Below are 13,848 nucleotides of genomic sequence, written 5' to 3'. Positions count from 1 at the left end.
TCCACTACATGAGCCCTGTGTTTTCGTTGCCTAGTTAATTGTAAGTGTTTTCATGACGGAGCATTCTGCCTTCGTATATGGAAACAATCCTTCTTTTCATATTATAGCTCTCTCATCTTTCTTGACGGTGAATACTTAGGATTACACAGTCTCTTTAATTGGTGTGTCAAATAACTTGTGCAACTGGCTATTCTGTTTCATTTAATTAATAATTGATGTATATTTGACAACTGTAACATATACAATACAAAAAGAAACATATTGTAATCCAAATACCAACTTGGAATAGCCAATTAACAACACTCAAGGTCACGCCGATTTCACGCCGATTATTTATCGGCGGCGGCGGCGTGGCAAAAAAGCCCGGCGGCGGCGGCGCGCCGGCGCGGCGCACACGTCTACTACCAACTAGGCCAGACAGGCTGTTGTCATACATATACATTATCAACCATATTAATGAAACTTTTTCATATTATGAAACATTGTATATGACTTCTTTTGGCAGGCGCAGATACAGTCAGCTGCAGAGAAAAGGTCCCACCCCTGCATACAAACTTCTATGTAGTGGTGGTACCTTTTCTCTGCAGCTGACTGTACCTACACACTATATAAAAATAATCATAACATGTACTTACACAAAACATTTAGTTTTTTTTTGTCATATGACTGGTAGAGAATAAGTATTATAACCAAATGTTACAGAGTTTGTTGAAAAACTAAGCATTCATTTTGTTTCAGGTGACTTGGATATTCATTGCAGCCTTGGCATATGAACCAATACTTTATGGTGCTCCAAAGCCAGGGTCAAGGGAAGAAACTATGTCACATGTACAACCACAAAAATATATTGAGTGTTGTTTTACTATTTTAAAACACTGTACATAATATATGTACAAACAAGAAAATAATGCTTGGCTACTGATTTCATGCTGCTGGCAAAAAATACCTGCTGCATCTTTCATTAATAGATTTTCAATAAAATAAATTAACTTTTTAACCCAATCATTGTGTCATTTATTTATGGTGGTTACCACCTTAACTTTTGGTATGCTTAGGAGCAGATCTGCTCCCATGTACTTAACTATATTCAACTTCAAAAAATGCATTAATTTTTAAAAGTTGTCTTTGTAAAACGACCGGTCTGGCCTAGTGAGTAGTGACCCTGCCTGCTAAGCCGATGGTCCTGGGTTCGAATCCCAGTAAGGGCATTTATTTGTGTGATGAACACTAATATTTGTTCCTGAGTTATGGGTGTTTTCTATGTATATAAGTTTGTATTTGTCTATATAAGTATGTGTATCGTCGCCTAGCACCCACAGTACAAGCTTTGGTTAGTTTGGGGCTAGGTTGATCTGTGTAAGATGTCCCCAATATTTATTTATTTATTTTATTTTATTCAATTATGATTGATATATAAATTACAAATTTTTGACAGGAGCATACAAAAGGTTAAATATGAACAGCCAGTAGCTTAGCGGGTGAGATTACCTTCCCAAATTTCCATTGACTATAAATAATAAAGATGTGTTTAATTCATTTTTAACGCCTCACTCAGTTAGGTATTTCTATTACTGAGTAAACAAAAATCAAAGACAGGTAGGTAATAAAAAAATAATATTAAGTAACAATATGATTTATTAGTTTTGGTTTCACAGGCAGCTTTTATCTTATCTAATGCATCTTCTTAGTCGGCGTCTTCATTGCTGAAGGTCGTGTCTAGTTTGAAGAGTTTCCTGCGCGATGAACCATGCTTTTCCAAGTGTTCCTGTCCTCGGCGATCTTAATAGATAAATCTAATGCATAACATCTATGTATTCAATGTCCGCTTGACTTTTGTTAATTTCGAAAATGTTTGAAGTCTATGAAGTAAATGAGTTCACTGAGGTTACACTGATTCGGGCAAACCTGTCCACAATTTCACTTCACGGTTTGAATCAATACTAACGCTTAAAGTATTGTCTCTTCTGGTCAAGTAAGCCAGCAGTGCACGTCCTTAGCACTGGTAACTGCCATGAAGGCGTCATTGCAGCGGCAGCTCTGACTGTACGTGCCAACTTGGCGAGGACTTCTCAGCGTGGAAGAAGAGCCCGCGGAGCCGCTCTTGCCCGCTCTGGCTGCGTCGCCGCCTTGGTTGGGGCTGCGGGGACGACGGCTGTCTGAAATTGTTAAACTTTAGGTCAAAATTATATGCAATTAACAACGCACGCAGAGTTATTTTATCACGAAATTGTGATAAACTAAGTTAAACAAATACCAAAATATTTAATTTGCTTACCGATAAAACAATTATTTTCTCCAAAATTAGATTCGCTGTTCACTTGACACTCTTGACAGCTGACAGATGATGTTTCTTGACGGTTTTGAACGAGAACCACAGACAAAAATTAATTTTTACCGACTTGGCGCGTAGAATGAGCGTTAACTAAAAAGATTGCCTCTTGGCTAGGTTATTATAAACATTATCGACCAGTCGCTCGCGATCGTAGAGATCGAATCGATAAGGAGCGAATGTAATTTGGCTACGGGCCCTGAACTAATTACTTATCTAATTCGCTAAATTCGCTTGCGCACGAGTTGGGTTCATAGGTGAGCCTAATCGTTTTGCGAAGCACACAGAGAGGGCGTTCTTATCAATAACTAAATTTCTTTATATTTTTTTTTTTATGTATTTATCTTAAATATTGTAATATTTATGTTACACATCCGTTCAACTTGGATTAAAAAGTTTTTCGTAATGAATAAACTTTTTACTTAAATTGTTGTCTATACCTATATATTTATATTTATTTAAGCTATTTTCTATGTATTTATTTATTTCTAACATTACCGCTAAAAGTCTAAACTTATTGTAACCTAATGGCGTGTTCGGCAGACAGTGAACATGCGATACCACCCGCCCGAACGCGAATTTACAAAGCCTATACTGATAAGGTCCAGATGCGAACTGAACTGGATTAGCTTTTGTTTGGACAAAACTTGACCAAACCCTAATCCATTACAGCACAGAAATTTACTGAAATCGTATAGACTTTGTTGGCTAAATTAATATGGATATTGTTGCTACAAATGCTAGTTTGTTGCGATCTAAACTTGAATAATATTTTAGTAATGACTCCGATTGTATTGTATTAATTACCGTTCGTGCTAATTACTTAAAAATACCTATTTTTTTTTCATTTAAGAACTATATAAGTTGAGATTTCTTATTAGGACATGTTTAATGTGAAATCGTAATACAATTATAAGTCGACTGTATTTTATAATACATTGGTACATAACGAAGTAGATGATTTATTTAAGGACCAAGATTTACTACGGTGTTCTGCCTTTTCTCCGAAGTTTTATTGTCCAAATTTCACTTGCCAGACAACTTTTCGCAGATGATTTACTTTGGCAACCAACATTCGCCAAATTTTCATCATGACAACGTTTTACTTTATAGAATTATTGTTATGTAGATTATTACTATGTGTACAACGTTTGGAGTACATTTCTATGGTCAAATCATTCAACTTGCTAGATATTTATTAATACGATATCGTCTAGTCATTTGACAGAGTTCAATGAGTCAAGATAGGTACGACGACGAGCGAAGCGAGGAAGAGCGTGTTAGGTGAACTGCGACCAAACAGCGAATCGACTTTTTTTTTACATAGAACGACTTTTCTGGCAACAGTTCATTTTCCTGGGGGTTGCAGTTTTAACCTAACCTAAGCCACTTTTCTGGCAACAGTTGATTTTCTTGAGGGTCGCAGTTCTAACTTAACCTAACCCACATTTTTGGTAACAGTTCGTTTTCTTGGGGGTCGCAGTTCTAACCTAACCTAACCCACTTTTCCAGCAACATTTCGTTTTCTTGGAGGTTGCAGATCAAACTAACCTAAACTACTTTTTTGGCAATTTACATGAATACTAGGTGAAAAGTAATTTAGTAAAAAAATAATTGTTGAAATCAATATTCAGTGAACTTTAGTGTCGTACAAATAATACTCGATGAATAATATTGAATAATGACGGCGAGACTCCGCTCGACTAGGTATTGTGAGAGCATTAATGTTTAAATATATCGCGACAAAATCTAAACCATTTGAGTAAATAAGTATTATTAAAATTTAGACATCACATTCAAACGTGCCTGAACTTACTAAACTCGACTAGGTTTTGGCGTGAATAATATTTGAAAATATGTATGCAAAAAGCTAATCCATTTCAGTGACTACTTTTTACCGAAACGGTATAGATATTGTCAAGTAATATGCATAAACAAAAGCTCACCAATTAAAATCTGAGTCGTGACTGAAATAGTATAGCTTTTGTAAATTCGCTACCGGGCTATTCCAACCAGACTGAGATGGTGATACTACCCCTAAGCTAAGCATTCTGTCAAGTTCTTTTTCTAACGCTTGTTGTTTGACAGGAGACAAAGGATAGTACCTCTGTTTGATTGGTTTACAGTCACGTGTGTTGATTGTATGAGAAGCTAAGTTAGTGCGACCTAATCCTACTTTAGTAGTATTAATTGAGTCGAATTTCACTATTAAGTCGTCTATTATCCTCTTTTGCTCTGCTGACAGAGACTCGTACTCTTCTAACCCATTGTTTGACGAAATTGATTGGATGCATGAGTCTACATTTGACCCGTAGTCTAAGTCCGATTTAAGCTTTTCGATTAATTCATCTGCTAAGTGAAATTCTAACCAAAAGTCCCATCCCAATATTATTGGAGTTGTTATCGTTGGCATTACGTGAAAGTTAATGACCTTAAACATGTTATTGAATTGTATAGGCAGAGACATATAGCCAATACGATTTAAGTTCGTACCACAGGCAGTACTAGCATGATTTTCAATTTTAGAGGGATTAAATTTAAAACCATATTCTAAAAATTTTAAGTGTGAGTTTGCCCCTAATACGGAGCCAAACGAACCTGAATCAAGTAATCCATAGGCCTCTAAGTCCAATATATTAAGTTTTAAATGCGGTCTATTATCACTAATACGTTTTTTAAACAGGACCTCCTCAACATATTTCGCACGCGTATTCTTGTTATGTACGGTCGAGGTGAGTAGTCCCGGTCTAACTAGTTTTTTGGACTAAGGCTACATTCACACTGCGGGCGTTTCACACCCTTTTTACCACACTTGAAACATACTATCTCCCTAGATTTACATTGATTAGTGAAGTGATTTGCACCATTGCATCTAAAACATTTTTTTGAAGACTGATTTGACGTTTTTGGCTCGTTAAGTGCAGAAACTTGTTTACTAAATGACTTAGATGCCGGTTTAGTATGCATATCTGATGTAATTCGGAAATTGCTGAAGTTGGGTTCATCAAATTGGTCCGCACGTGCGCGTGCTAGTTCCAGTTGTTTACAATAGTATTTTAACTCGTCTATTGTAGTTATGTTGTGGAGTGCCAGGTGTTAAATGTACTCCGGGCGGATATTATGCATAAGTATACCTAATTGTTCGGTACTAGATAAAGGTGTAGTAAGCCTCGCAAACATTCCCTGCATGATAGACAAATAAACCACTATTGTTAGCAACACTGGCGATCTTTAAAAATAAAACAAATAAAATGTGGGTAAGAATTGATTTTTAATAAAAATATAACAGGCGGGTATTCTAGAGAGGAAGGATGATCGAGGTGTAACGGCTGGTTCTTTGTTAAAATAATATAAGTTTAATTAATTGGAAAAGCAGAATACATTGATTTACAAATCAAAGGCTGTATATATTTCTGGAAGCAGATGACCTCTAATATATCCGAAGTGGTAAGAACGTTTAGAGAACCTCAGGTATGTGTTAATTTTGATAACATACAAATTTTAACAACTACACGCCTACAATTTGGAATATCACTTGTATTAAATAATATTGGAGTAGTGTAAAATAACTATACACTAATACAATATTAGTGGCATATGTAAGTAGTGCCAGTAAATTATAAAAAAAAATATATACAATCATTGTACAGGGTACAAGTATTGAGATTACAAAAATAAAGGAATAAAGGTTTTTCTGATTAATATTTGTTACCTATTTTACGAATTGACGATTTTGATAAGCGATTAACTTCAACTTCAAACATCTTTATTGCCAATATATGACTTTTAAGTACCCCGTAAGGGCACATCAATTTGTCTTTTACATACTTATACATAAGTATTAAGTATTAACCTTATAAACTACACTGTACAGACATTTTAATAAACTATGTATAAAAAAAAAGAGTTAATAATAGTATTATGCAGTTTCAAGTACTATTTATTCCGGGAGGATCACCAAAAAAAAAAAAACTCTTGCAGTGAACGGTAACTCTTATCCAGTAAATACTTATGTAAAATGGTCTCAAATAATTTGGGATTTCTTCCCTTAAACAGATAACTGGTACATTACGCAATAGGTGTAGGCACATAATTATATGTTATTATAAAATCATTTAAGGTTCCCCCTTGGTTATCCTGTGTTTATTAAAAGTAAGTATTCATTTTATAATGATGATGGTGTTATGGGTAAGTGTTTCTTTTATCAGCCATAAAGTGGTACTTATGATATGATTTAACTAGCTGACCCGGCGACTTCGTATGTCGTTGTCAGTGAATGTCGTGTTCGACTGTTCGTCCTACCTTTCAGGTGAACTTAGTTTCGGCTTTTATATGCTGACCCGGCAAACTTCGCACCGACCGACTAACAGTGTAAATAATTATTTTTATTTTAAAATATTTCTGTGTCAACTTAGTTAATTAAATGAAGAAAAGAAATAGTAAGCATCAAATTCAAGAAAACAAAATGTAATTAAACTCGGAAGATAACATTAAACATGTTTTAAAGGCGATTGGCCCGAAATTGCATGTTGATGGATTGTGATCTGAATTCAAGATGTTTTTGGAAAAGTATTTCTTAATAAATAATTTTATATTGATAAATCACGCAGAGATGATGTACAATTATTAATGAAATACGTGATTTTATGATCAAATTTATCTATTGTACATGTTTGAATTACGATGTAAAGTTATATATGTCAACGTCAAACAACGAGAAGGACGAACTTATGCGGCAAAAGGAGATGGATGGACCCGTGTTGCATCATGTGTTGTCTGTTAAAGCGCAGTGGCGCCCTCAATCATTTTCTACAATTTCGTGTCGGACTAACCTAGGAGCAATTTTATGGCAATGAATTACTTTTATAATTTTGTTTACATCTATTTTAATAGGTATTAACTGAAATAAATGTCAGATACTGAGAAAGTTACCAAGGCCTACATAAAAACAAATTAAAATATTTTCAGAAAAATAATTTAATTTGTTCTAATATTTCTAACTGTTTAAATAGTTTATCTGATATTCCGATGGAGACAAATCAAACAGTAAAACCATGAAAATGGGTCAGCTGTTCTCGAGTTATGTGTTGTAATATAACAAACACGACTAAGTTTTAAGATAGGTATATAGACTATTATAGATTGTTTATATCATTCAGTGATTTTAGTAAGATTATTTACGAGTAAGCTAAAAAGAAAACTACCCACTAAATATCAAGTGCAGACTACAAGATATTAGCAATTTACGAAACGCTTGTTTTCGCCTTCACGCCCGGTCCAATGTTAATTGACCCCATGTGATATACGGCCATTACACGTGAATGAGGATCAGCATTATTTGGGTTTTCCGTGATGCAGCGATCGGTGAGCTTGATCAATATAGAAATGTATGGTAGACTAACGTTACAATTTACATCTTATACAGTAAGGTCATTACAACTTGCATCGTTTGTCTGCACAATAAAGCTGATATTTCAATGAATAATTTAGTAATGGGGATGACAATTTTTAATTAATGTATCAGTCGATCAGGTTTGTTTTGAGGATCAAATGTGTAAATACAAACCCAGCAGACAATTAGGCGACACTCAGCACCTACTTTATAACCTTTAGAGATAGAATGGCTGTAAAATGGTTGCATAGTCTTAGCTTAGCCAGGCTGAGGTGACATAAAACTGGTTAAGAGGTTCAGCTATAGCTTTAACTTACAGTAGCTGTTTTGCTGCTACTCGTATAATGCGTGTTGGGCAGCTGGTGTTGTGGCTCTATGTGAGTTTATAGGCGGCATGCAGTACACCGTTAATAAGAAATTAACATAGTTACATTTATAAAACTACGAGGTACATGAGCCAAAATGGCAAACATAAATGAGCATTAAAGAATAGGTATACTTAATAACTATACCACCAAGGTGTATCATAGACAGCAGGAATTAAAACAAAGTAACATTTAGTTATCACACAGCGAGTACCTACAAATAGTAAAAAAAAAAAAAGTTGGTTCGCTCCTTATGAGCAACATAATCAGTAGGTAATGTTGCGAGTATTATAAAAGCAGTGATCTGGAGGCCAGTCCAATAGAAGTTTGTTAAACTTATGGCCCCGGGTGATTGTGTGAACGGGTATGGTTATTGTATATCTTTTATAAGCATTTTTTCTGCATCTCTGTCATGCAGCGTGGATGGTGTGAGATATTGTGCTCTTGGGTTGACGGAGCACATATCATTTTAAGGTCTTGAAAATATTTTGGATATGATTTTTGAAAATTACAGATTTTGAGTATATACATACATACAAGCCAGATTTACAGTAATATTTAAATAGTGGTTTACAACTGATCCCCATAGGAGCATTTGCTAAAGTATGATGAGACGTGGCCGTGATGGGCCATGGGGACTGCTTCGTAGGAAGCAGATAGTCGTAGTTTTGCAGGCCAAGACGAAATGGTCAAGTCTTGAACATTGTGACAGAGTGGTTATGGTCCTTCCAATTTAAAAATGAATTGAAATTTAAACCAAAGAACTTAATTTATGTTACCTGTTTTATGAAATGCATAGTCATTTATACGAGTGTTGGGCTGTCGAGGTATTGTTCCATATGGGTGAATTGCATGGGTTGTGTTTTCTGAGCTTAATGAGAAGCTTATTAATTTCCTATCCAATATTTAGTATCAGATGGGGCATTATAAATATCTGTTTTATACATACTTTGATCTTGACCACTGGCTGAAATTATAGTTGTATCGCCATCTGAATATCATTAATGAAAAAAATCCCCTTCCCCCCCTTAAGTAATAAATAAGTGTAGCACCTACTTTAGAAACTATCAAAGAGGTGATCAGTGATTAATTTGGTTGTTAGTTCTAACAAGTTTGCTGATTTCCTTGCACTGCATTCTGTTGGCTAGGTAAGATTTAAGTCAATCATTTGCCTGGCCTCTAAGTTTCATTAGCATATAATTTATTGAGATGCTCGGCATGATCAGTTGAGTCAGATACTTTTGTCATGTCGAGGAAAATTTCCATAATCGGTGACTTATTGAAGTTTTGAGTCACAAATTTGACACATTCAAAACAAGCCAATTCTGGATTTGGTCCTTTACGGAACCCAAATTGGTCAGGGTGTGAAATGTCATGTTTAGTAAGGAGGTTATTATTGTCTTTTGTTAATAAAAAGCTTTTTCTATTAATTTTGATATTATTGGGACAATCACTGTTGTGCTGTAATTACACTGTAAAACTGCGATCTGTAATTGTTGGGATCGTTACTTTAAGATCGTCAAACGAAGCTTTAAGCTGTTCTGGGAGGGGGCCTTGACTGAAGGATAAATGTACATGAGCAAGAGGTCTGCTTAAAAATAACCTGCCTGACTTCACTGGTTCGGTTGAAATATCGTCAGTACCAAAGGTTTTACTATTACTCAACTACTGTTGGCATTAAGAGAATCGTATTGTGGACTATTCTCAACATTTAGTTTGTTTGTCAACTCATTGAAATTACTTAATCGATAAAATTATTAATGTAGGATAGTACATTACCTGTATCTTACTAATTATTATTGGTAGATCTTATAATTCATTTTTAAAGTAATTATATCTGTTGTCTGATCTAAATTTGGTACCTGCGTGGGTATATGACATTCCAGGTTGCTTTACATTTGTGTATTATTGTTAGAAGATACATATATATTTGCTATTGCAATTTGTGTATACATTTTTTTAATATCTTGTCATATTTTTGAAGAGTTTATTGTTTGGCAGATAACCTCTTGGTTCCCTTTTGTCGATGATGATGATGATGATAATGATGGGAAAACACAGATCGGAAAAAGTCTGAATAAGACACAGGATAATTAAACGCTTCCTGAGCGTTGTTCGAGCTAATAGCTTCACAAAAGAAGAGACCCTCGGAGCCTTTATGCTATCATGAAGCTTTCGAATGTTTAATCAACAATAAATCCTTTTCGGTTCAATCCGGGTCGTGCCAGTCTTGATTTCATTGATGTTTGAGGTGACAGGTCATAATCTGATAATTCAAGTTGGTGGGTGTCAGTTAGCATTACGCACACATTAATGCATGGATCCTGGTTGGTGCTTTTGTGTGCATTGCCATGTTAAAACTTCTCATTATACTTGATAGCTCCTTTGTAGATGAATTGTCTTTTGGAGTGTCTATATTCCGATCACCATGAACAACAATATTTCTCTATTTGAGTGTTAAAAATTGAGGTAAATTGTTATGAGGCTTGTGAGGAAAAACACAGTAATGGGACTGAGTTTTTATGGTATTCTATAAATTGTAATTGTTATGCAGTAAATGCTAGTTGTTTCAATGCCGCAACATTTAAAAATGAAAATGAAAAAGGTTTGGTGAGGCAGATTAAAGTGGAGGTTTGACGCTAAATGTGGAATCATAACCTTATCCTCATTTTATTGTTCGGTATGAAATGATTATTTACTGTTGAGTGGAGAAGTGACGAAAAGGAAATTGTTAGTAGTCTGCTACTAATTGTATTACCAGTTGTAACTGACATGAGTTTATTTTCAGTGTTTGGAGTGTGTCCTCACGTCTACGGCGACGTGTACACATAAGACGGAATGTGTGATCTCGTCTACGGTGACGTGAGTAAGAAGGAATGTGTGATCTTGTCTACGGTGACGGATACACATTAAAAAAAAAGAAGGTATGTGTGATCTTGTCTACGGTGACAGACACACATTTAAAAAAAGAAGGTATGTGTAATCTTGTCTACGGTGACGGATACACATTAAAAACAAAGAAGGTATGTGTGATCTTGTCTACGGTGACGGACACACATTAAAAAAAAAAAGAAGGTATGTGTAATCTTGTCTACGGTGACGGATACACATTAAAAACAAAGAAGGTATGTGTGATCTTGTCTACGGTGACGGATACACATGAGATAAGGAGTGTGTGATCTCGTCTACGGTGACGTGTACACATAAGAAGGAGTGTGTGATCTCGTCTACGGTGACGTGTACACATAAGGAGTGTGTGATCTCATCTACGGTGACGTGTACACATAAGAAGGAGTGCTTGATCTCGTCGACGGTGACGTGCACACTTGCAAAGAAGCGACGTCTACGCTGAAGAATTGTGTGATTAAATCGACGATGATGAGTGCAATTTCTGAAATAATTGCTTGCATAATGAACGTTATGTTATATCAAAGTGATACATTGCCATAGAAAGTTTTATTTCATTTTAGTTTTTTATATGCTTATTAAAGCCTGCCGAAAAAGGATTCACGCAGGCGTCGAAGGAGAGGCGGCCGCGCAAGGCGCCTCGCAAGAGCCAGTGTGGCACAGCGGAGCCAGATATTGCATCTGGACTGAGGGCTGCCACGCCGAATACGGCGCTATACGTATCGCGCCTGCATGTTTCCGCCACGGCTGACGATGTGGTGGAATATCTGCGCAAGAACACCCGTTACGAGTTGAAAGTGTTCCAGCTGCGATCGCGTCATTACGTGCACTTCCGCTCGTTTGTGGTGCGCGTGCCGCGGCCGCTGCTGGAAGCCATCGCGAACACGGACTTCTGGCCGAAGGGTGTGATATTTCGGCGGTTCCGTGGGAATCTGCCGAATCCTACACCAGAGCAAGTGACGCCGCAACAGAAAACTGCGTCACGAAAATGATTTTTTAGTATTTAACTTTTTTATAATTGTATATACATATATGTTAGTTTGTAAGGTATGTATCTGTGGGCCTTAGCAGCCTGAAAATAAATGCTTTGATTTTTTTGATTTGATTGATTAATGATGTATTGTATAAGATTAAAGTTACATTTTGGAATACTAGTTTTGTTAATGTGTTTATTGTAAATAAATTCTTGATTATTAAGAGATATAAAATAATTGTATGAGGCCATACGCCTTGTGTAGAATGGCCGAGCATTAACCGGAATGGGGACATTCCTACAACAGAATGGCCGTCTGTTAGCAACACTGGCGATCTTTAAAAATAAAACAAATAAAATGTGGGTAAGAATTGATTTTTAATAAAAATATAACAGGCGGGTATTCTAGAGAGGAAGGATGATCGAGGTGTAACGGCTGGTTCTTTGTTAAAATAATATAAGTTTAATTAATTGGAAAAGCAGAATACATTGATTTACAAATCAAAGGCTGTATATATTTCTGGAAGCAGATGACCTCTAATACTATTGTCTCTGACTTAGACTGAGTGCGCTGCCTAATTTCCTTGCCTAACTGATAATCTAAATCAGGTATATCGAAATCCCTCTGTAGGGCTTCTAACAGCTGTTTATAAGTATGAAAGTTACTTTTGTTGTTTCTATACCAATAAAGCACTGATTTGTCAAGTAAATCCGAGAAAGCTACAAGCATTTGCTTTTCTGTAATATTCCTGGCCTGCCTAAGTTCTTCTAATCTTTCAACAAATACTCGCACACATGTGGTTCCATCATATTTTAAGTTGAGTGTATTTAAATTAATCGGTTTCTCCCTAACGTATACGACTTTATTTTCCTCACTCACGTTCGAACGGTGCATCTGTGTATCCTCATATTCACTGTCTGCCTCACTATCATCAGGATCTACAATACTTAGAATTTTTACTAACCTACTCCGCAAATTTTCTAAGTCAGTATTGCTTTCTGAAATCCTAGCCAACTTATCTATGAGGTAGTTAGCACGTCGTGACAGCTTTACAAGAAGTCTTCGGTCACCTACTGTTAGGATACCGTATAATTAATATATAAATATTTGTAAAAACAGCATATTTTAATCGATGAATAAGCTAAATAATATAATATTAAAATATTTGTAATGACCGATCACGTGATTAGCACGTGACCGGTCACCCCACCACGAGTGGCTGAGCGACCGTTGCAAGAGGGGCGCGGGGCATTCGTCGATTGACAGTCAGTGAGAGTGGTCGTGCAGTCACTGGAGGTACTTAGGTGCTACGAAGTTTGTGTAAATTGTGTAAATTGTTAATTACTGTTACATCAGTGTACTGCATTCAGGTCAGTGTCTTATTGTTGATTATTACGCTTATTACGTGTACGGTCTAGTTGATAATTCTATTCATTGTGCCAATAAACGCTTTGTAAACAACTATTGTCGTATTAATGAAACTCCTACAGTATCCTTTAGCTCAGAAGTGGGATAGGCGAGTATTTTAAACAAATCACTCGTTTATCCCGCCCACAAAATCGAATTAACCGACACGGCACAACGAATACTATTATTAACACATAATCTTATAATATTGATTACGGGTTTACCTTGTGGGGTAGAATGCAATTGTTATGTGCACTGTGTTTTTTTTTTTGTGAATTTGGTGCTTCGTTTAAATATCGTTAATTTCACATGCTCAATCATTATTAACCGGCTACGGCATACATACCCATATTATGGCAGATTATACTCACAGCTTTGCCATATTAGCGCTATTAAAATTAAGATTAACGGCGGTCAATCGACGTATTTATAATTTTAACGTTTTGTTTTAATTCTATGACAAGACGATTTTGA

At 35.9% G+C, this 13,848-nt stretch overlaps 1 long non-coding RNA gene across 1 annotated transcript; it reads right to left on the bottom strand.

The window, feature by feature from the left end:
* Window positions 1-1,617: 1,617 nt before the first annotated feature.
* On the bottom strand, window positions 1,618-2,522 carry LOC134805706 (uncharacterized). Its single transcript, XR_010146371.1, has 3 exons — window positions 2,276-2,522; window positions 1,806-2,156; window positions 1,618-1,683 (listed from the first exon to the last, which is right to left on the bottom strand). It is a non-coding gene; the product is annotated as an uncharacterized LOC134805706 (long non-coding RNA).
* Between the last annotated feature and the right edge of the window lie 11,326 nt (window positions 2,523-13,848).

The sequence above is a fragment of the Cydia splendana genome, unplaced genomic scaffold (genome assembly GCF_910591565.1).
Source record: "Cydia splendana unplaced genomic scaffold, ilCydSple1.2 scaffold_49_ctg1, whole genome shotgun sequence".
NCBI lineage: Eukaryota > Metazoa > Arthropoda > Insecta > Lepidoptera > Tortricidae > Cydia > Cydia splendana.
Note: the sequence above shows the minus strand (reverse complement) of the source record. Positions and strands in the feature narration are given on the sequence as shown.